Below are 22,833 nucleotides of genomic sequence, written 5' to 3'. Positions count from 1 at the left end.
TCTGGGTTCAACTACCATCTCAGAAATTTGCAAAACATGTGACTCTGGGTAAGTTACTTAACTCCTCTATTATTTATTCCTAATCTGTAATGAAAGGGTTGAACTACATGTCCTCTGTGATACTTTCAAGATACTATATTGTAACATATATCGTCTCTTTGTGGCCCTTTAACAATGAAAAAGGAAGAAAATGTAGGTGTTTTTTTTTTTAAACAAAGGAAAATATTTAGATTGTCAAAAGTTATGAGCCAGTTTAACTCTGACACTGTTATGCATGAATATCTTAATACTTAGTGCTGTACTTTAATTTTACATATGCTGATAAATATACATATGTAAGAAAAAATAACTTTCAGATGTCATTTGGATAGTTTTGGAAATAAATGTAGTACAGGAGTGAAGACTAAGAATTTGTTAATAATGTGGAATGATGCCTTGTGAAAACGGTTCATTGTTACAAAAAAGCAGAGAAATATATTTATTAAAAAATGAGAGTAGGAAGAAAACCATTTCAAGGACAGACTTCAAAGAGCTGCAGGGCATGATGATATAATGTAAGCTAACTTGTATATAGACATTTTATGGTTAAAGAAAACAAGCAAAAAAGAGAAATATAAACATTAGAGCCTGTGCTTAGATTTAAGACTATCAATATGGTAGGGAAAAAACAGAGAAGTGACTTTTTAAGCAAAAAGTAAGTCTCTTGAGAGTCAGGACACTATCACTTTAGTCACTAAGAAACAATCACAGCAAGAGCAAGAGGGATCACATAAGAAAGTATCAGAGAAGAAATTTGAGTTGAAGAGACAGCAGGGTTGAAACTTATTTCATCTGGGAGATTCTTTATTGACCAGAGAGAAAAAAATTCAAGAGCCAAAGAGTTCTCCTGAAAGCTTTTACTCTTCAATGTCATCTAGACTAAGAGAAAGGCAAAGTTTTTCATAAATCTTTGTTGCTTTCTGCTGTCATTTCTGGCTTGAGAAGGAAAAACAATAGGGATTTTGCAAATGGTACCAAGGTAAAGTGGCTTAAATAGTAAATCTAACACTAATAGGACAGCACAGTATCTAAAACTACCTGGGGTGGTATACCTCAGAAAGGACTAGTTTTTGTGAGGTTCACAAATCTTTAGCTTAAATAAAATTGCAATTCACACTTGGTGCTAACACTCAATTCCCTCTTAGGAATGATATTATTTAAAAGAACTAATAAAGACTAGTGCAAGTAGAGAAGAGGATTTCCCTAGGTGAAAAGTGCTGAGATCAACAGTTAAACAGTAATCAGAGAAGTAGTTTCATGTGACTCAGGTGTTCAAGATTGGACCAATAACATTGAAGAATGAAGTCTACAGGAGTGAGTTATCTTCAGCTTTGGTTATCTTCCATAATGTCTCCATGTCAGGTTCCTTAAAAGAGCATACCTAGTCTTCACCAAACACTGGTGGAAGAATATGATCTTAGTTTATGTGTACATTGTTATGTGTCTACTTACATATTTATTTTATTGTTATTTATAATCTTATTTCATTTACTTTATTATTTTATAAATGACAGTGTATAAGATCAAAGTGTCATTACTGCAACTGGTTTTATAAATGGAAAAAAGTTGGATGGAGGCTCAAGAGCTAGAGTAGTGAGTGCTGGTTGTGACTTTCCCTAACAGGATTACCATTAGGACGCTGTGAAAATTTGAATGTAACTATATGGTGATGGTGTATCTCTAGGAACTTAAATTTACCAGTGTCAGCTAGTTGGAGAAGAGAGCTAAATGCTAGAGAAGTGTGGAATACGTCATATACCTAAGTGAGAGTTCCAAAGTATGATATTATAGTAGGGTATTCACATCCTATTTTGTAAGGTCCACTTGAACACACAGGTATCATACATTCTGAGGGCATGGGAGAATAATGATCCATGGTTTTTTATTACACTATATTCCTATGATCTAGGACAATGCCATATCAACAAAACAAAACAAAACAAAACAAAATTTCAATATAAATGATAGACTTTTAAAAATAATGTCAGATGAGAGAACTATACTTGACCTTGCACTAAAAGAGCTCAGTCAATTTCAGGACAAATTTCAGGTCTAAAAATACTAGTTAAAGATATGGTTCCTTGTATGATTTGGACAGTCTGAAAGCATAATAATCTTGTAATGAGAAAAATGACTGAGATGCATAATTTTTCAAAATGTTTACAATAGTAATCAATATTATTGAAAATGGTCCACAAAAAGAAAGGCTCTCTACAAAATTATGTAAAGACACTGGAACAGAGCACAGGGCACTGTCATATTTATGGAGCACTTGCTGGCTTTCTCCATACTGGGCTAATAGCCAGGTCCTGCTGTGAAGCCTTCCAAGCCTAGTTGTTTACATAGAATCAAGATACGGAAGTACCCGTAGGGTGGCAGAACCATGGATAATTAACTATGTAAAAGAAAAAAGGTTGTAAAATAGAGGAGACTATAAAGACCATATCACAGACTATATTTTTGATAATTGCTTAAGCAATCTCTAAACTGAAGTGGCATCCAGCATTTAGGGGACAAAAGTGTTCTTGGGGGATGTGGAAGTTGTTGTCTTGTCATGATCCTCGTAATTATGAGGATGAAAGTGGTGGGACACTGTGAACTCAACCAATAAGGGGGGAAAGGCTTATTTCTTCTCTCTCATTCTTTAGGGTCCATGGCACTGAGAAATAAGCTTGGAGTTCTATTTTGTTTGTCCTTCTCAATTTCAAATGCAAGAGGTACAATTACCAGTTGGACAGGAGATGAAGCCATTTTACTCTCAGAGCTGGGATTCTAGGCAGAATGTTGCAACCAATATTTCCTTTTTTTTTTTTGTCTCCTTAGCATCTAGCACTATATCTATCACATAGTAGAAGTTCAATAAAAGTTTGTCAACTGACGGATTGCATTCAAATTCAGAGTACTGGGAGATCTGGAAGAGGCCCCACTCCTGTGCTGGGTGGGTGTGTTGGCAATTTAGAAGAGACTGAAATCCAAAAGGAACATGGGCAAATGGTCCCATATTGTTATAGTTCTGAAAAGCAGAGAGAACCTACTTCGAGCAATTCCACAAAACTAAATACTTTGGAAGAGAACTTGGACATCTTAGAATCATTTAAGAGATTTAGTAACTAGTTAGTTAAAAGAGTTGTAAGGATTGTAAACAGCCCCAGGAAGCTTCAGAGGTACTAAATCTCCCTAAGAGAGATGACCCCGTAATCAAAGATAAAGAGAGGGAATAGAAAGAAAAGAAGATAGAGGACCAAACCCTTATATTACTCAATCTGAAAAGGAACAAAAGGAAGCTTTATTAAGCCTATGGGAGGACAACCTGGGAATTTCCAACCCTATTCCAGGGGAAGAGAATCTATTTCATTCTCTCCCAAATCTGATCTTCAGTAGTTGTAACATCTTGAACCCTTCAGAGAAGTTAAATCTAATCTGACATAACAGCACAAGCAAATTCCCAAGCTGATCCCCATCATTCCCATATCCTGTCCCTCCATTACACAGCAGTGGACTCTTATGTTTTAGAACTCCTACAGTGAAAAATATTCTACCCCACCTATTCATTTTCCAGTGAACAACAATGGGTAGTATAGAATGAACAGCAATATGTGAGTAGTAATTACATTATCTCCCACACACCTCCCATCAAATATACCCAACCTCTTACAAAGTTCACTACTGTTGTGGAAATTAGTAGGGTACCATTATTCTTCCAGTGTCTTAAGATTTTAACCAGCCCCCTTAGCCCTGATGACACACTCAACTTAAACTGACTTCATAGTTATTGATAATCTTTTAATTGTCATATCTAATGGTCTTTTCTCAATCTGCATCCTTCTTGACTTCTCTATAACATTTGACAATAAGCACTCTCTTCTACTGGATCTTTACCTTCTCTTAGGAATCTCTCAATACTGCTATATCTTGATCTTCTTCCAACTGTCTGACCACTCCTCCTTATTAGTCTCCTTTGCTGAATTATTATCCCATTTCATGATCTATCACAGCTACCAAACTATAGGTATATACTTCAAGGCTGTGTCATAAAGCTTTTGGTTTTTCTCTGACGATCTCACTTGGTGATTTCTGAGCTCCCATGGTTTTAGCATTATTATTATTTCTAATAACAACAAACTCTAGCATTTATATAGCACCTATTGTGTGCAAGACAATGTGACAAGGACTTTACAAATATTTCATTTGATCTTACAATAAGTCTGAGAGATAAATGCTATTACTATTCCCATTTTATGGAATGAGGAAACTGAGACAATAAACAAAATGCCCAGTCACACAAGCACACAGACTGTAATTGAACTTATGTTTTTCTAAATTCAGGCCCTGTACTCTATCTACCTTGATGCCTCAATTATATTTACTCAGATTGCTATGCCGGAGAAACTGAGCAAGATAGAGATTAGAGAGTAATCCATACAGAATTTATTAAATGGAGAGATTTACTGGGACCAATGGATCCATGGCTGGTCCCAGGGCTGAAGGAGACTATCATCTCAAAGAATGCAGCACTGAATATCGGATACAGGATTTTTTTTATAGGTTAACAAGAACAATGACATAATGGGGGAGGTATCTGGATGGGGATGACCTAATGGGGGGAGGCACCTAGGATAACAAGATGGAGATTATTCTAATATGTTGGTACACTCATCGGAATAGGGAAGTTCAGAAAAAGAATGTTAAGGGAAAGGTAATGAATTCTGTTTTAGACAAGCTGTGTTTAATATGTATTCATATTCTGTAAATCCAGTTTGAAATGATCAGTAGGTTTTGATATCTCATTGGAGTTTAAGAGAAATCAGAGATAAACATACACTTATTGAAGAGTCATCTTGTTGTGCCATAGTCCTCTTTTAAGGTCCTGACCCAGTTTCCCTAATTGTCCCATTCAGTTACTCTGCCTCAGGTTATAACCATTTCCTCTTAATGTTAGGATAAAGGTCTTATATCTTAGATCTTAGGCTATACTTCCTCTGTCTTAATGTTTGATGGGATAAAGATCTTTATCTTTCTCTTTTAAAGTCCTGATCCAGTTTCCCTAACTGTCCCATTCAGTTACTCTGCCTCAAGTTATAACTATTCCCCCTTAATGTTTGATAGGATAAAGGTCTTATATCTTAGACTTTGGGCTATATTTATTCCCTCTTAATGTTTAATGGGATAAAGGTCTTTATCCATTTTAGACATCATTAGAATATCAGGAGCCTCTCCAGTACCTCCCATTATGTCATCTTCATTCCCCCCCCAATAGGTCAGCCCCATCCAGGTATGTCTTTGTTACCCCATAAAAGAATGCTATATCCGACATTCAGGGTTGGATTCTTTGAGTCAGCCCTGGGACCAAGGATGGATCCAATGATCGAAGTAAATCTCTCCATTTAATAAATTCTGTATTGAATACTCTCTAATCTCTATCTTGCTCAGTTTCTTCAGCATTACAGTATTCTCCCAGCTTCAAGTTTCTCTCCTATCCAATCTATCTTTCAAAAAGTTATCAATGTAATTTTTCTAAAATACAGGTCTGACCATGTAACTTTATAATAAGCTTCAGTAGCTCTATATTAGCTCTACAATCAAATTTTATTTCATCTTGTGTGGTACGGAAATGGTGAGGGAACACCATTTAATAAAAAAGCTGGAGAGAGCTCTAGAGAAAAGCAAAGTTTATTGTACATTCTCGCGAGAAGGGCGTCCCACTCTTCGAGTAGACTATCGAAGAGAGGAAGCGCCTCCTGTGGGCAAGACAGCACCTTTAATCCCTAACGCAAAACGCCCCCTCCCACCACTGACCCTCATCCTCATTGGCTGAGAGTCTTACATTCTAAACGCGAGATCTACCCATGAAATTGAACTTGACCAATAAGTACATAGTTGCCCATATTTGGATGAAATAGGGAGATGTCATAGGAGGGGAAGGCAATGCCCTTCAGAGTCCTTCAGGCCTACTCGAACTCTGAAGTAGATGAAGCCTTACTCGATTTTCACAACTGTCTTGAAAGATCTCACCTCATCTCATTCAATCTTTATCTCATCATTTCCAATTTCTATTTCTGTGTTCTATAACAAATGTAATCATGAGTATAAAAGTATACGCATAATGGGGCAGTTAAGTGGCATAGTAGATAGTGTTGGATTTGGAGTCAGGAAGACTCATCTTTCTGAATTCAAATCTAGTCTCAGATACTTAACAATTATGAGATCCTGGTCAAATCATTTAACATTGTATGCCTCATTTTTCTTTTGTAAAATGAGCTGGAGAAGAAAATGGCAAACCACTCCAAATATCTTTGTAAAAAAACAAAACAAAACCAAAAAACCCAAATGGGATCTCAAAAATTCATACACAAATGAAAAATAACTGAACAATAACAAAGATATATAATGGGAGGAGGGAACAAATAGGAGGGCATTCTTCCAACCCTCTTATTGCCCCTGCCAAATCTGTCCAACACCCCATGGAGTACTGAGTATGTATGTTATTTGCTTCCAGGGAAATGTAGCTCAATGTTGAAAGGATTTGGCTCTTTGGGGTGAAATAGAAAATCCTGGCAGTCCTCTGGTCCTCACCCCATACCACCTTATGACAGGAGGTTGGAGTACTGCATGAGTTAAAAGAGAAAACTTCCTAACTTTTTTCCTTCAAAGAATTTGGGTCAAGTAACTTTCCCATAAAGAGCTAACAGCAAAATAACAGAAGTAAACTTTGCAAAAACAAGAACAATAACAAAAACAAACAAATCCCAAGACCACAAAAATAGAGAAGCCTTCAGGCATACAAAATTCAAACTCAAGTAGATCATGCTTTTCACAATTCCCCAAGCAAATCCCCAGACTCATAAGGCAAACAACATTTGGGAGATAAAGAAATAGTGGGCTGGACCAGGTGGGTGAGGAGGGAAGGAGGTATTCCCTAGTGAAGAGATCAATCCTATTTGCATAGATACTATCAGAACTTATGACCAAACTTTGTGAGAAACCATAAGGGTCATGGAAAATCATATCAAACTTTGTGAGGAACCATAAGGGTCATGGAAAATCATATCAAACTGTCCATAAATCTACTTATCATCAGATTCAATCACTACTGTAATTTTTACTGTACATATTTAATCAATATTGTAACTATATATTTTGATAGTCATAACAGAGGCATAATTACCACTATAATAATGTGGTCATTTGGACCAAATCTAGAATATAAAATAATTTGAAGGGTTTTTTAACTAAAAGAAAAAAACGACCATTATTTCTTAGTAATTGAAAAAACACAATTTCACTTCCTCGGGAAATTTTCCTATTTTTGGGGAGAAATTCAATAATCTAAATAGATCCCTCAACGTCAACATTCAACTCTCATTTGGAAAAATAAAATGAGTGAATAAGGAGGGGGAGGGAATTACTTTGGTTCTTTGGTACCTGAACTCTTTTTGGCTGCTTACAGGATTTGTTTTGTTTCGTTTTATCTCAAAATTTTAATTCTAAAATTTCTGGCTGTTTTCATTTTGGAATTTCTTCTAGGACATGACTGATTCTTTCTTTTTTCACTTTGCTTTCTTGTTCCCATCATGCCCTTGAACTATAGTCTTATTTCTTCTCTTTTTAGGCCAAATTCCTTGAAAAAAATTATCTACACTTAAAGGCTCCACTTCCTTTCCAGACTAACTACTTTCTTCAAAGTTATCATTGATTTATTTTATTGCCAGATGTGATGGTCTCTTCTCAATTGTCATTCTTCTCTACTTCGCTGCTGAATTTAATACAGCTGATGATCCTTCCTACTAGAGTGTCAATCCTGTCTGGGTTTTTTTTGACACATCTCTTCTGGATTACTAGCTACCAGACTCTCTATTTCTTAGCAGTTTTGTTTGGTTGCTCATCTTCCATATTTCTAATTCTGCAGGTTCCTCTAAGATATTTGTCCTAGGTCCTCTTTATATATATATGTCCCTGATGAATCTCAAACTCAAAATGTCCAAAATTGAACTCATCATCTTCTTCCTCATCCCCTACTCTATTTCAGAATCCCGTTTTTGTTAAAGGTAACACCATCAATCCAGTCTCTTAGGTTCCTAGCCTCAATATTATTCCTAAATCTTTACTCTCTCTTAACTCACACATATCTCTAAATCAGTTATTTTATATATATGTTATTATATCTTGTAATTTCTACCTTTACAACATCATAGCCAAGCTCTTCTTTCCTGTCATAGCTAACACTTTAATTTAAACCCTTCTCATCTCTCATTTAGATTATAGAAACAGCCTCCTCATTGGCTATCTTACTTCAAAACTCTGTCTATTCTAGTCCATCCCTTCACATTTCTGCAAACTGATTTTCTGTAAGTATACACCTGACCATGTCATCCCACTGCTCAATTATTATTGAAGTGGCTTCCTATTCCCCATCAAAATAAAACATAAACTCTTCCATGTAGTTTTTAAAGCCCTAAACAACTTGACTTCAACCTCTTTCCAATATCATTGGGTATTCCTTCCCCTCTTATATTCTGAAATCCAGCTGAATTGATCTTCTCTTTGTTTCTGTCTGTCCTGCCTAGAAAGCATTCCCTCTTGCCTCCACTCCAGTTTTTCTCTTCCTTTGAGACACCAAACATCATCTTCTGAATGAAGCCATTCCTAACCCCTCAAATACTAGTACACTGACACTCAAACTACCTTGTAGTTATTTTCTTTGTATATCTTTGAATGTATTAATATTATGTTTATATTACATATACAATGATATCTCAGAACTTGTTAATTGATTCCAAAAGGCAGACAAGTGGCTAAAATGATGAGTACCAAATGAGTTTTTCTCCTAGGAATACCTCTTTAGTTAGCTGCCTAACCATCTCTACCTACTCAATTCCCCAAAGGGGCAAGTAAGGTTTCCAGTTGTGAAAAAACAAGCCAGCCTGGTCCCTACCTTCTTGACTAAAGTAACTTTCTGAGATGAACCTTAACCTTAAATCTTCCCCCCTCCTTGCTGTTCAAACTTCTTGGAAGGGAACTGGATGTGGAGGCAGAAAACTATGGTTCTGCGCCTTCCAGAGCCCTGGGCTTGGGGTTGCCAGGAGTCCTGAGTTCTCCTTTGCTACTGATGCCTGCACTTGGGCTTCCACTACTACTGCTACTGCTGCTTCTCTTCCTGCTGAGTATGGTGGCTGTTTGTACCCTTTCCCAGTACTACTACAGCTTCAGCCACAGCACCTTGCAGAAAGTGTCCCATGACCTCAATCCCCACTCTACAGGACAACCTCAGAAATGTGGGCTGTGGGCTCCAACCTGACAGTCAGACCTACCACCTCCTTTACTTCGAGGAACTGCCCATGGTGGAGGGCAGTAGTAATGACAGCAGCAGAGGCTGGCTAATTTCACATCCTACTGGTCCACCAAGATAACCAAGTATGCTGAGTGCCACTCATTGCCCTGAGTGGTAAGGCTGAAACATTTTCCCCCATCAAAATGCATTGAATACTTTGAAGAATTTCAAAGCAGAGTGCCAAGATACCAGTGTAATTGATATATACTTCCCATAAGCTCAGTGGAAATTCAATTGTTTAATTTTTTGTACCTGAATAACGATGAATGTTGGAGGGGCTGTGGGAAAACTGGGACACTGATGCATTGTTGGTGGAGTTGTGAAAGAATCCAGCCATTCTGGAGAGCAATCTGGAATTATGCCCAAAAAGTTATCAAAATGTGCATACCCTTTGACCCAGCCATACTACTACTGGGCTTATACCCCAAGGAACTACTAAAGAAGGGAAAGGGACCTGTTTGTAGCAGCCCTTTTCATAGTGGCTAGAAGCTGGAAGATGAATGGATGTCCATCAATTGGAGAATGGCTGGGTAAATTATGGTATATGAATGTTATGGAATATTATTGTTCTGTAAGAAATGACCAACAGGAGAAATACAGAGAGGCTTGGAGAGACTTACATCAACTGATGCTGAGTGAAACGAGCAGAACCAGAAGATCATTATACACTTCAACAATGATACTGTACGAGGATGTATGCTGAAGGAAGTGGATATCTTCAACACAGAGAAGAGCTAATCCAATTCCAATTAATTAATGATGGACAGAATCAGCTACATCCAGAAAAGGAACACTGGGAAATGAGTGTAAACTGTTATTTTTACCTTCTGAATCCAATTCTTCTTGTGCAACAAAAAATTCGGTTCTACACACATATATTATATCTAGAATATACTGTAATATATTTAACATGTATAAGACTGCCTGCCATCTGGGGGAGGGGGTTGGGGGAGAAAGGGAAAAAATCTGAATAGAAGTAAGTGCAAGGGATAATGTAAAAAATTACCCATACATATGTACTATCAAAAAAAAGTTATAATTATAAAATAAAATAAAAATTAAATAAACAAACAAAAAAAATTTTTTGTACCTATATAACCCCTTACACCTAGTCTGGCACATTGTAGATGATTTACAAATAATTGTTGAATAATATTATTAGCTAAATTTCAAAAGAAAATCTGGGTTGTTCTTTCATTTGTCACAAACTCAGAAATATCCTCTGTACTAAAAGTTATCCTTTATGCATTTTCTAAAATTTTTATATAGAAATATGGCTACAATCTGAAAATTTAGTCAAAAGCATTCTAAATTAACACAGCAATCTGATGAGGGTCTCCACAATTAGGTCCTCTTCCCCAGAAAAATAATTTTACAAAGAAAAAAATTTCTGAAGTCAAAGTGTTTAAGTTATATCTTTAAAAAAATCCTTTTTCATTGCATTAATTTATAATTTGGAAACTATCTCTTTTAGAGCAAAATTCAAAAATCACAATGCTTTTAAACACTTGTTAAAATTTTTAAGTTTATAGGGAAAAAAATCAGCAGTTTCACATCTGAAGTTAATCTTGCCCAGAAAAGAACAAAAATCGTATCAGTTAACTTTTCTTCTCAAGTCAATTTTCTGATCAGTTTCTTCATTTAATTGAGTTTACCATAGAGCATTTAGTTTTTTTTGAGCTGCTGGAAGGGATTTTTTAAAAAATCCAATACAACTTTTTTCTTTTTTTATAAATGAAAAAACTGAAGTCCAAAGAACATTAAGTAATTTAGTAACTATGTAACTGACTAAACTGGATGTAATTGGACTAAACCTAGAGACATCTCAAACTCATTACATTTATAAAGCATGTTATCTTTTTCCCAAAAAACCCTTTCTTATTCCAAAATTCACTACTTTCCAAGACACAATCCTTTCAGGTCTCACAGGCTCATTAGTATTATTTTTAACTCCTCAACCCTAACCCTCACAGATTTAATTTCTATCCAAATCCTGCCATTATTTTTACCCCCACCTCTCTCAAATCTGTTCCCTTCTCTCTATTCACAAAGAATATTACTTCCCCACTCCTAGTGAGATACTGCCCAACAGACCTTCTCTCTTATTCCTCATCTAGGATGATCCATCAGTCTTTGTACTAGTTTATCTTATGTATTTTCCTTACCTCTGCCTTATAAGATCCCTTTTCCTTCAAGATGCAATTCATGCATCTGCTTCTACATGAAACCTTTTCATATTTTCTCAGCCTGCTAGTATTATACCTTTAAATGTTGCTGTGGCTATTCTTTATATACTTACATATATACTTGTCTCCTCCACAAGATCTAAGTTGCTTTTACTAGGGATGAATTCTTTGCATTTATATCCCCAGAGCCTAGTACAGTTCCAGGAACATAGAAGGTGGTTAATAAATAATGCTTGAATGATTTGAGCAAGAAGCTTTATCTCTGTGCTCCCAGTTCTCTCTCTATAAAAAGAGAATAAGAATTTTAACTTATTTCCCAATTCGAATGAGATCATATGATGGTTTTTACACACACAAAAAATAAGTAAATATAAGATTTTTGTATTATTTTTTGTTCAGTCACATAACTATTTAAAAAACTAAGAGAATTAGAATCTGTTCTCAGTAGGCAATTATACAATATTGATTTTACTAGTTCCTAGAGAATAAAAAACAGTATTTGTTGAGTAGCCATTTAAACTGCTTTTTAGAAGTGTAGATCAGACTTTTAAAATCAATCAACTTTCAGGGGAAGGGAAATTTTTAAAAAAAGCAACTACACTAACATTTCATTTACTTCATGTCTTTTGGAGTTCCTCCTTTTGTTTAAAATTTTGTAGAACCAGCACTTTTAAAATTTATTTTTGGATAGATCTTTCAAAAATATACTATACAAAAAATACCGCAGGACCATTTTGCTAGATTACTGGAGATATCAATTATACTTAATACTCACTAAAATATATTTATGACAAACTGCAATAACCACTGAGGAAAAGTTTTAAGTATAAGGTGTCCTATTAGAGCTAACTTAAAAGCTTTAATCGATTAAAATGTTACAAAAACTTTGGGGTTCACCCTGTTTTTCACATCTAAGGATGTGATTAAAAGGATGAGTTCAAATCCTGTCTCTTTTCTCCCAGTCGGACCACTGCTTAACTTCTCGGTTGCCGTAGGGAGGAAAGCAGACGACAACGATCATCTGTTTACAATATTGTTCTAGGAGCTAAGTTTAGAGAAGACAATGGCCACGTGGAGCATAAAGGGATATGTCAATTACAAAATTTATAATTAAAATGAGTAAGAGAAGTGAACTAAGTGGGGGGAGGGGAGGAAGGGGAGTCACTCTCAATTAAGAGTTCAAAGAACCCTTCCTGAAGAGATCTGTTTTTAAAGTACAAAAATACCTATTCCCAGAGGACCTTAAATCACCCTAATTGGTTGAAAACTAGATTCATCTCCGAATGATTTTCAATGTACTTCAAATTAACCTTTCAACGTTTAAAACAACCTGGCCAAAAATGAATCACGCGTATCTATAACAGCTGTTTGAAGGTTTAAAATACACTAATTGTCACTTCAGAGAGAGAGAAGCAGGCAGTGATTTACTGTGAAAACGGCCTGCAAGGACGTGGGGAGTAGAGGCCCTGAGACAGAGCCTCCCCGGAAAATGCCCTTAGCAAAAACGCCCTGCGGGTCCCCAGGAACGTCCCGCCCCAGTCAGGATGGCAGCCCCCAACCCTGGGCTGGATTCTCGCGCCGGACTCTGCGCAGGACCGAGCCTAGGGGCAGAACTTTCCTTCGTCTGGCCCGCGGGAGAAATTTAAAGTTTCGGGTCCCAACCCTGGCTTGCTTTCTCACTGCAGGCCCAGGAGCATTATGGCCCCAAAGCCACTACTCCCAGGCCGCCAGAGTAGCCCAGCGTAGCCAGCAGAAAGCAAGAGGGGGGTGGAGATAGAGTTCGCGCTATCTGCGCAGGCGTACTGCGAAAAGAGACGAAGCCCCTCCCTGGCCAGGTCACAGTCGCGCCTGCGCAATGAATCGGAGTCTCCTTTTCCCTAAGTAGGCCGGGATGAGTGCCGTCAGTGTCTCTCCCGCCACTACATCCATATCCTGACATCCTGCCTCAGGATGGGGCAGGCCATGGTGGAGGTGGAAGGGGGTAGGGATATGATGGGGGTTAGGGCTCATTGTTAGGCTAACCAAAAGAGGAGGACTAGGGAAAAATCCTCCCAATCCCTATTTCGCTCCGGACGTGCGGGGCCGAGAACTCGGCGGCAGTGGTCACAGATGTTTTGGAAGTTCTGGATTTGGGGGCCTCGGCCGGCGGGAGCGGAGGGTGGGCGGTCTCTTTCCATTGCCATACCTGTCAATCATCTCCCCTCTCTAAAAAAAGGTGGGCAATTCTGCTCTGGCAGCCTGACCTAGTGAAGCGCTCCTCAACCTTCAGGGAACAGGTTGAGGTGATGCAGTCTTAGCAGACTCGTTCCTTTTTGCGGGAGGATAACAGGACAATTTTTTTTGGGGGGGGAAGGGCTAATTTTCCCCAAATTTAGGATTTATTAGTATTAAAATTCTTTTTAAAAATATAAATAGCCCTTAAATATCTAAACTAGGATCTACCCAAACTGAAGCTGAGAGTCTTTTTTTGTTTTGCGGGGTTTTTTGTGGGAAGTTGGGGGGAAGAGATGGAAAAAAAGGGAAAGCGACCAAAACCCAAAGTATTTACGATAATACTAGTTCCTTTGAAAAATGGAATCACTTAAGATGATGAACCACGTGAAGTTACCAAAAAAATATGGATCTTGAAAAAATAGTAAAATTCTTCTAGAAGAATAAAAGAATATCAAGGGAGTTTTTCATTTTTTCTTTTTTTTTTTTAAAGGCCTACCTGTATTAGGTCTCAAACGGTATTACAAAGTGACAATTTTCAAAACAATCTGGTACCTCAAAACAGCTGAGGTAAATAACAGCAATAAATGAGAAAGTCGCTTTTCTTTTTTTTTTTAATAAACAAAAACTGGGACACTGTGGAAAGAAGTTCAGCAGAAACTACATAGACCAACATCTCAAACTATATACTATAAGGTCAAAATGAGTACATGATTTAAATATAAAGGTTGATACAATAAGCAAATTACAGGAGCATGGAATAGTTTATCTGTCAGATCTATGGATAAGGGAAGAATTTCTAACCAAAGAGAAGTACTGATGTAAAACTGATAGTTTTTATTACATTAAAAAGATTTCCCAAAAACAAAACCAATGCAGCCAAGATTAGAAGGAAAGCAGAAAATGAGGGGCTAATATGACAGAAAAGGAAAATGACAAACGTTGGAGGGGGTGCATGGGACATTAATACCCTGCTGGAGAAGCTGTAAACTAATCCAATCATTCTGGAGAGCAATTTGGAACTATGCTCAAAGGTTATAAAACCCTTTGACTCAGAAATAACTCTACTAGGTCTGTATCCCAAAGAAATATTTTTTAAAAATGAAAAGGACCTATATGTACAAAAATATTTAAAGCTCTTTTTGTGGTCCCAAAAATGGAACATTGAGAGGTGCCCATCAATTGGGAATGGCTGAGCTCCAAGTGAGATATGACTGTGATGAAGAGCAGGAAGCTTTCAGAAAAGCCGGAAGATTTACATAAACTGACAGAAAGAGAAGTGAGTAAAATCAGAACTGTATATATAGAAACAGCAGTATTGTATGATGGTCAGTTGGGAATGAATCAGATAATATGATATAAGACAATTCCAAAGGACTATGATGAAAAATGCTGTCCACCTCCAAAGAAAGAACTGATGGAGTTTGATTGAAGATCAAAGCATTTTTGTGTTTTTTTCCTCAATTGGTGTTTTCTTTCAAAACATGACATATAGAAATGTTCTGCAATACATATAACCTAGATCAATAGATCAAATTGCTTGCCCTCAATTGGGGGGGAGAGGGAAGGGAAGAGAAAGAGGAAACACATTTGGAATTCTTAATTTTAAAAGATGAATGTTAAAACTTGTTTTTCTATGTAATTGGAAAAATATTAAAAACAAAATTAAGATATCAAAACCAAGAATGAGCTAATTTCCCTAAAACTATTCCCTACATTCCCAATGAATTCCAAAGATTTTCAAAGCATAGAACCACTTTTTGTTAAGTGAACAGTAAGACAAAATGAAAAAAGAAAATCAGTCAAAAAAGATTTATTAAGTATTTACTATTAGGAATACAGATAGGCAAAATGTATTTAAGCCCTGAAAAATTTCAGACAATAGATAGGTAGTGACAAAATATACCAGGTGTCCCAAAAATTTCAGTTGTAACAGTTAAAACCTATGAAACGCTTTAAACTGCACCAAGACTTTTGGGACACCTCATACACCAAGATAAAAGAAAATCTTGGAGAAGTCACTAGCATCTGATGAAGGAAAGGCCTCTTCTAAGTCAAAATAGATCTGTCTTAAAGCAGGGGAAATTAAGAGGCAGACGTGAAAAGACAGTACATTCTAGACAATAGGAAAGAGCAAATAGAAATCCACAGAAAGATGAAATGTCCTGTGTGGGGAACAGCTAAAGCCAATATACTCGGGGCAGGAATGAAGGGAGTAAAGTTTATGAAGACTGGAAAGGTAGTGATAGGGCCAGGCTCTGCAGGTCAGTAGGAATAAGTAAGGAACAAATGTATACAAGAAGCTACAATTAATTAGTAAAAGGGCTTTCTTTAAGTGACTTCATGAAGGTATAGCAAAAGCAATCTTTCCAACTTTTTTTTTGGCCTTGTCCAAACTTCTTAACTATAAATAGCACTTTCTTTTAGTTCATTTGTTTGACCTAATTAGGAAAAGTCAATATCCATAAGCATTTCTTTCCACAATAGAGGAACTTAAAAAACTACTGGATTTGAAAAATATTTTTTTTTTATGTGGTTGGTGTTTCATTTGGAAAAGATTATACTCTTCAAAGAATTATTTGGCCAACATCTTTCCAGTACAAATTATATTCATAAAAGTCCTTTACTCCCTTTCATTTAACTAATGATGGTGGGTATTCAGAGTACAAAGGAAAGAATGATTTTTTAGTGTTTTATATATGTATGTACATATACATATATTAAATACAACCAGTGATTTTAAACTTTTTTTTAAGTATTATAAACTTTGAAGTTCCTTCTTTACACTAGATTATGTGATTCTGATTCTGTGTTTTTTGTTGCAACTTGGCTTTCCTGAAGTTAACTACTAAGAAGCTTTTGATTCAGTACTACAAATTTTCTCTAATTACTCTGACTATAACATATTCAAAACCACCCAAGTTTTTCAGTTATATTTATAATGTCTCACACTCTAAAAAGTTTTTTGAGAACAAGTAGGAGGGAGATCATTTTTTTCTGTAAAATAAATACTTTAGTGGAGTCTAAGTTATCAGAAAGTTTGCCACCAGTTGAATTTTTTGGAGCCACTCTTAACTCATCAGTACTTGCTGTTAGGCTTGGGATACAATTTGGTGGAAGAAGTACCCACAGTAATAAAATCACAGATCTTTCAAGAACTAGAGTAAAACAGGAATAATAATTCTTTTCCTGAGTTGAAGGATTATTAGAGAATCAAATAAAAGAATGCATATAACTTTTTTTGTAACCATAAAACATTATAAACTATTAATATTACTAATAAAACCCTAGGATGACTTTGAATGTGGTTTGACCAACATGGAGGCATGGGGAAAAGCTTCCCATTATATAGAAGATTTACTAGGATCCTCAAGTAAAACTGTAGTTATGTATATCACTACAGCACTTACATGTCAATTATATTTATGCCATGTTTCTTTGATTACTTTAGAAGAAAACAAGGAAATGAATAAACAAATAAACTTGGTAATAAGCCAAGAGTAGTTAAACAACATCTAGGATATATTTGGAGTAATGATTCTTTAAAAAAAACTCTTACACTTTTGAGAATCCCAGGTTGTTTTTTTAAGTAAACAAATTCAATTCAAATTTAATAACAGAATTAAAATAAATTAATGATTTTTAAATCCACAGATTTTTTTCTTAAGGGAAATCATACAAAACAACAACAAAGACTAAGATACATCAGAATTTGGTTGGTATTTCATAACCAAAAGAGTTTCTTGAATGGTTTAATTATTACAAATCAAAAGAAAACTAAAAGATTGGGCTAAAGACAAACATTTATTAGATCCATGAGAGAAAATTAGTTTATTCTGCTTGATTTTTGAGGTTTGAATATACTTTCATGTTTTTTTTAATGAGTTCTTTTCTCTTTTGAGGGAGGTTACCATTTGGAGTATTGTTTTCTTTTTGGATTTTTTCTTTTTTTTATAGCACACTTTTATACTTTCCCCTCCAATTTCAAATTCTCTCCCTCCTCTTCCTCTTTCCTCACTGATTAAGACAAGAAAAAGAAAATATACTACAAATATATAGTCATGCAAGCTGAATTTCCATATTAACCATGTCAAAGACTTATCCTTTAATCTGCATTCTGAGCCTGCCAGTTCTCTATAGGTATATATAGAATATGCTTCATTAAGTCCTTTGGAATTGTGGTGGATATTACAGTGATCAGAGTTGTTAACTTTTTCAAAGTTGATTATCTTTTACAATATTTCTTTTACTCTGTACATTATTCTCCTAACTTAGCTTACTTCACTTGCATTAGTTCATATATCTTCCCAGACATTTCCTTCATTATTCCTTATAGCCTAATAGCATTCCAACACATTCATATATCATATTTTTCCAGCCATTCCCCAATTGATGAGAATCCTCTCATTTTCCAAGAATTTCTTATTTCAAAAGTAATCTTTATCTCAAATAAGAAATATAATATTTGTCTCAATAAGTACTCTCTCCACTCTTCCCAACATACACTTAAACAAAATTCATAGCCTAAACATTTCCTGACTCTTTTTCAAAGATTGGAGCTACTTATCCCAAACTCTATTAATAGAAGGTGACAAAACTAAGTGTAAAATTTAGCTCCTAAATATTCTATCAGCAATACTTTCTTAAGCTTTTCCACCTTCTCCCCATTTCCCCATCAACTAAATCTTTGAAAATAAAAAAGTCCTCAAAAAATAGATCATAATTGTATTTTTCTTTTAAAGCAGTACAAAGAAAATCCAGTCTTTTAATATAGTTTATAGTGTTTATGCTTGAACAGTAATCTAAGTAGTGTTTAATTCAAAGTCCATGATTGACTATCCCAGGCTCCTTAGTTCAACTGGATTAGAAAGCTGATAATCCCCTAAATGTCACCTTTTTAAAAAAAGTATATATACACATACACATACACACAACATATACACAAATATATCTCAAAACTAGGAGAAATGATATTGAAAGAATGTATTCTAAAACAATTCAGTTAATTATGAGCTTTCAGAAAAACTAATATATTTATTAGCTACTTTACAGCTATAACCTTTCCTATATTTTCTAAGTAAATTCTTGACATGAAAATGATAGCCTCTTTTTGGGAAGGGAGACAGAACAATTAAAAACATTTGTTTTCTAAACACAATAAGTCTTCACTGCTTGTATGATTACAAATACCAGAAACCCAATACAAAGACATTATGCATATTTGGTTATATATGGCATATGTTGACATAAAGCTTTATTTAAGTGCCATATGGTTTCCAATTGGATTTTGTTTTGTATGAAACAAACACATGAAACAGATGTAGCATGGTGTACTAGAGAGGGTACTAAGCTTAAAATCAGGAAGTCCAATATTCAAATCCCATTACCTAGCACTGTAGCCCTGCCAGTGATAATTCTCTGTCCAGATTTAGAAGTGCTATCTTAAAAAAGCTATCTAATGGCCTTTTCATAATTCTCATTCTTCTTAGTCTCCCTGAAGCCTCTTCTATAGTATTTTTCTTAGTGATCTTGCTAACTTCTATGGATTTAATTATTATCTATATGCAGATAATTCTTACATCTATTCATCTAGTCTCCTTTTCTTCTGATCTGCAGTCTTTAATCTCCAACAGGGAGTGAAAGAGAAACAAACAGGTATTAACTACTTATTATGTGCCAAGCACTTTACAAATATTAACTCATTTGATTCTCATAATAACCCTGAGAGTTAAGTGCTATTATTATTCCCAATTTACAGCTGAGGAAACTCAGGTGGTTAAGTGACTTGCCCACATTCACAAAGCTACAGTCTATGGCCAGATTTGAGGCCCAATGCTCTATCCATTGAACCACTTGATTGCATCAGGCTATTAAGATTTTTTGAACAGAATGTCCTATAGGCATCTTAAACCAAACATGTCCACAACAGAATTCCTCTCACTCTCTTAGTGTAGTGTAGAGTATAATACACTCTAGCTTCTGACTTCATCGTTCAACCCAAACTGACTCTTAAAAGTTTACTAAATCTCTTAAGTGCCATATTCTAATGACCTTTTACAAAAAAACAAAACAAAACAAAACAAAAAAAATCATCCTTTTAGACCTCTCTGTATCCTTTGACATTATCAATTACCTTTTTTGCCTGATTCTTCTCTCTAGGTTTTTACACCACCTCTGTCCTAGTTCTATTTTTTTTGATTGCTCTTTAGTCTCCTAGATTTTCATAGTAGCTTTCTGCTTAGTCTCCCTGCTTCAAGTTTCTCCTCAGTACCAATCCATCATCTATTCAGCTATCAGAATGATTTTCTTAAAGAGAAAGTCTATGTCACATCCCTCTTCCCATTCAATAAATTCCAGTGGCTTCCTTTTGCTTCCAGGATAAAATATAAAATCTTACTTAGCTTTTATAAACTTTCATAATCTATTTATTCCCTTTCTACATTTCCAGCCTCCTTATACCTTAATCCACTTCATGTACTCTACAATTTGTGACCTTGGCCTCCTTGATATTCCTTCCAAACAACACTCCATCTCTTGACTCCAGGCACTTTCACTAGCTGGAATTTTCTCTTTTCTCTCCTTTGCCTCTGACTTCTTTCAAATCTCAGTTAAAATTCCATATTATACAAGAAATCTTTTCTGGTGTGTCTTAATGCTAGTTCCTCTTAATTCTCTAAATCCTCTGAAATTAACCGATTTATCTCAAATGTCTTTTGATTATACATAGTTTGTTGTTTTGTATAAGCAAGGGCTGTTTTGTTTTTCTCAGTGCTTAGCACAGTGCCAGGAACATAATAAACCCTTAATAAATCTTTGTTGTTTGGTAGATACTTTACCCAGCTAAGTCTCAGTCAACACCCTGAGATTTATCCATACTCTCAGTTTGTTGTGAACCTTTTATCTCCTTTATGCCAAATCTTTTTATTACTTACACAAACTTTGATGTTTACTTTAAAAACTCTTTATAAATATACTGTCTTATTTGATCTTTACAACAACTCTGTGAGCTAGCTGCTCTTATCTCTACATTACAGGTAAAGAAACAGGCATTAAGTGATCTGCTCAAGACCACAAAATAATAGTATGATCACATAGTATGATAAAGGATTCAAATTTAGTTATTTTGAATTCTAAATCCAGCAATCTACCTACTAAGATAAATGTTTCTGTCATTTTATCTATTTCAGGAAAAAAGGAAATAAGATCAGAAAGATTAAATTGCTAGGTCAGTCACACAACTAAAAAATGATAGAGAACAGTCTTGAACTTAGATCTTCAAACTCAATTCTGTATTGCTCTCTCTACATATTACATTGACCCTAGATCTTAGATTAAAAGATTGAAATTTTTCTTGGGTTGTTCTGTATTACTGTTTTTTCCCTGCAATCAGAGAAAAGGCTAAAATGTATCATGTTCATTAAAACAAGCCACAAAAGAATAATTTCTATAAAATTCTAAGTTGAATCTACTTAGAATCAATTTGTGGGGTTATCATTCCTTTATTCTTAATATTCAACAATTCACCAAACATTGACCATCTTTTATGTAAAAGGCATTTTGCTAGATTTTGAGAATAGAAAATCAAAGACAAAATAATCTTAAAATGAGAAAACTTCAGATAAATGGAAATTGGAATAATTTCTCATCACCTACAACCCATTTGAACAGTCAGGAATAACAAATTTTAGTTTTGTTGCATATTAATAGTCATATTCATTTACTATGAACTTAGGAAAATCATATCAAAATGTGAAAGGATTTGCATTTTATATGCAGAACTGAAAAGCCCCGATTGCCCACCTTTCCAAGCTTTCAGGAATTTGAACAATCACACAATTTTAAGTTAATCATACAATGAATATGAGAATGTGAGGACTTATGTAAGTATCTATGATTTAAGAATTCCTTACAGAGGCAATATAGCATAATAGAAAAAAGAAATGGGCTTAAGGATTCTATTCTCAGTCCTGTCACTCACCTAGGGTCACTTCCCCTCCCCCCCTTGAGCCTCAAGAACATATCAGTGATTTAATGAAATAATGATATTCCACTACATTCATCTTTCAGAATTTTAGTCATTCCCACATCAATGGACATCAGTTTCTGATTTCTTGATACAAATAAAAAGAATTGCTATAGATATTTTTCTGTGTAAGGAATCTTCTTCTTTTTGATCTCCTTAGAATATAGGCCTGATAATATCTCTGCATGAAAATGAAAAATTCACTTTCTTAGAATAATTCAAAACTACTATCCAAAATAAGTCTTATAATTTCTAATGCAATATAATGATATGCATATGAAAAGAAATTATATAAACAGTTACATCCACATTTTTAATTAATAGAAAATAAAGGGGGCAACTAGATGGCACAATGGATAAATCACCAGCCCTAGAATCAGAAGGGTCTGAACTCAAATACATCTTCAAATATGTATTAGCTATGTGACCCTAGGCAAGTTACTTACCTTCAAAAAAAAGTAACAGAAGGATCAAATGAGAATGTGTCAATCAACAAGTATTTATCAAAGTGTATTCAAGAGAGGAGGGATAGCCAGTGAAAACAACAGAGAGGAAATGAAGTGGCCTGGGTGAGGAACAGAGAAAAGACTACTCTGGCTGGATCACAAAATGTGGAATGGGGAATAATGTCCAATGATGATAGAATAATAGATTGGAGCCAAGTTGCGAAAGATTTTAAAAGCTAAATAGACTTTTTATTTATCCTTGAGACAACAATATACCAGCATTCACTAAGTAGGGGAGTGATATGGTCAGATCTGTGCTTAAGGAAAATCACTTAGGCAGAAGTGTGTGAGATGGAAGTAAGTGGTAAAGGATACAACAGGGAGACAGATAATTAGGAAGACGTTGCAATAATAGAGATGAGAGATGAATCTGAATTAAGGTAGCTGTGTGAGGAGAAAGGGTCATATTCGAGAGATATTGTGGAAGTAGAAATGGCAAATTTTGATTACTAAATGGATGTGTGGGATGGCAAGAGTGGGGAATGAAGAATAATGCAGAGATTACAAACCTAATAGATTAGAAGTATATAAAAGTACTTT

The 22,833-nt window shown here is 35.3% G+C and overlaps 1 protein-coding gene across 18 annotated transcripts in view; it reads right to left on the bottom strand.

Annotated features, from left to right (window-relative positions):
• The window catches only part of SEMA4D (semaphorin 4D), a 187,408-nt gene that overhangs the window by 124,063 nt on the left and 40,512 nt on the right, over nt 1-22,833 (bottom strand). The window contains exons 1-2 of one of the 18 annotated variants that reach the window (XM_074281461.1): nt 11,667-11,953; nt 9,620-9,717 (exon numbers count right to left, since the gene is read on the bottom strand). The exons of the other annotated variants lie outside the window; for them this stretch is intronic. The gene's annotated coding sequence lies outside the window, so the exon portion shown is untranslated. Of the gene's footprint in view, nt 1-9,619; nt 9,718-11,666; nt 11,954-22,833 lie in introns of those variants that run through there. 18 annotated transcript variants of the gene reach the window in all.

Source organism: Sminthopsis crassicaudata, chromosome 1 (genome assembly GCF_048593235.1).
Source record: "Sminthopsis crassicaudata isolate SCR6 chromosome 1, ASM4859323v1, whole genome shotgun sequence".
Lineage (NCBI taxonomy): Eukaryota > Metazoa > Chordata > Mammalia > Dasyuromorphia > Dasyuridae > Sminthopsis > Sminthopsis crassicaudata.
This window is presented reverse-complemented; position numbering and strand designations above follow the sequence as displayed.